The sequence below is a fragment of the Gracilinanus agilis genome, chromosome 5 (assembly GCF_016433145.1).
Source record: "Gracilinanus agilis isolate LMUSP501 chromosome 5, AgileGrace, whole genome shotgun sequence".
Classification (NCBI taxonomy): domain Eukaryota; kingdom Metazoa; phylum Chordata; class Mammalia; order Didelphimorphia; family Didelphidae; genus Gracilinanus; species Gracilinanus agilis.
Genome location: NC_058134.1, coordinates 186,933,236 through 186,935,702, shown reverse-complemented (window position 1 = coordinate 186,935,702; position 2,467 = coordinate 186,933,236).

The window sequence follows — 2,467 nt, the reverse complement described above, 5'->3', positions numbered from 1 at the left end:
AGAAATAATTCAGCAAAATTGCCCTGTACAACAAGAGGGCAATATAGACATTGAAAGGATTCATAGAACACCTGCGACATTCGATCCAGATAAGAAAACACCCAGAAATATAATTGCCAAATTCAAGAGTTTCCAAGCAAAAGAAAAAATCTTACAAGAAGCCAGAAAGAAACAATTCAAATATCAAGGAGCACCAATCAGGATCACACAGGATCTGGCAGCCTCCACGCTAAAAGACCTCAAGGCTTGGAATATGATATTCAGAAAGGCAAGAGAGCTCAGTCTGCAACCACGGATCAACTACCCATCAAAAATGACTATATATTTCCAGGGGAAAGTATGGGCATTCAACAAAATTGAAGAATTCCAGGTATTTACACAGAAAAGACCAGGGCTAAATGGAAAGTTGGATATCCAACCACAAAAATCGAGAGAAACATGAAAAGGTAAATAAGATACAGAGGGGAAAGAAAGAAAACTTATAATTTTTGAATTTGCCTTTTAAAGGGCCTCAGTGAGATCTAATTATCTGTATTCCTATGTAGAGAAATGTTATGTACAATTCTCTGTAGTGAACTCTATTCACTATTATAATATTCACTATTATAGTAATCAGAAGAATAATTCACAGGGTGAGGGTGGAACACTAAATAATCTAAGATGACATGGGGGATGGGAAAGAGGGGGTGAATAGCAGGGGACACCAAGAGAAACTTGAGTGAATAAGAAAAATAGGATATTCGATTACACACAAAGAGGGCATGGGAGGGAGAGGGGACAAATACTATTATAAGAAGGAGAGGAAGAGAGCATTAAGAGGTAATAATCAAACCTTACTCTCAGAGTAATCAACCCGGAGAGGGAAGAGTAGTTATACTATCCATTGGAACATAAAACTCTTATCTAACCCTTCTGAGAAAGTTAGAAGGGATAAACCAAGGGGAGCAGGGGAGTGGGGAGGTCAAAAAAAGGGAGGGGAGAAGGGGGAGGGAATTCATAAGGCCTTTAAAAACAAAAAGAGGGGGAAAAATAAGGGAGGGGGTAGAAAGGGAAGTTAATCAAGGGTGGGGATAAGGGATAGAGGCTCAATAGCAAACCACTGGTTTAAAAGGAAAAAGTATAAGGAAAAAGGGGGTAGGAATAGGGGAGGATTCGAAAATGTCAGCAAATGCACAACTGATGATTATAACTCTGAATGTGAATGGGATGAACTCGCTCATAAAACGGAAGCAAATAGCAGAGTGGATTAGAAACCAAAATCCCACCATATGTTGTCTACAAGAAACACATATGAGGCGGGTGGACATACACAAGTTTAAGGTTCAGGGCTTGAGCAAAATCTTTTGGGCGTCAAATGAGAAAAAGAAGGCAAGAGTGGCTATTATGATTTCTGACAAAGCCAAAGTAAAAATAGATATGATTAAAAAAGACAGGGAAGGTCATTACATCCTGATTAAAGGCAGTATAAACAATGAGGAAATAACACTGCTCAATATGTATGCACCAAGTGGCATAGCACCCAGATTCATAAAGAGAAACTGGCAGAGCTCAAGAAGGAAATAGATAGTAAAACCATACTAGTGGGAGATCTAAATATTCCTCTTTTAGATTTAGATAAATCAAACCAAAAAATAAATAAGAAAGAGGTAAGAGAGGTGAATGAAATCCTAGAAAAATTAGATTTAATAGATATGTGGAGAAAAATAAATAGGGACAAAAAGGAATACACCTTCTTTTCAGCTGCACATGGCACATTCACAAAGATCAACCATGTTATAGGGCATAGAATCATTGCAAACAAATGCAAAAGAGCAGAAATAATAAATGTAACCTTCTCAGATCATAATGCAATAAAAATAATAATTAGTAAGGGCACCTGGACAGGAAAATCAAAAACTAATTGGAAATTAAATAATATGATTCTCCAAAACCAATTTGTCAAAGAAGGAATCATAGAAACAATCAATAATTTCATTGAAGAAAATGACAATGATGAGACATCCTACCTAACTCTGTGGGATGCGGCCAAGGCAGTACTCAGGGGGAAATTTATATCCTTGAGTGCATATATTAACAAATTAAGGAGGGCAGAGATCAATGAATTGGGCATGCAACTCAAAAAATTAGAAAGCGAGCAAATCCCCAGATGAAAACTAAATTAGAAATACTAAAAACCAAGGGAGAAATTAATAAAATCGAAAGTAAAAGAACTATTGAATTAATAAATAAGACTAGAAGCTGGTACTTTGAAAAAACAGATAAAATAGACAAAGTACTGGTTGATCTAATGAAAAAAAGGAAAGAAGAAAACCAAATTGATAGTATCAAAGATGAAAAGGGAGACCTCACCTCTAATGAAGGGGAAATTAAGGCAATCATTAAAAATTATTTTGCCCAATTATATGACAATGAATATAACAATTTAGGAGATATGGACGAATATTTACAAAAATATAAACTGCCTAGA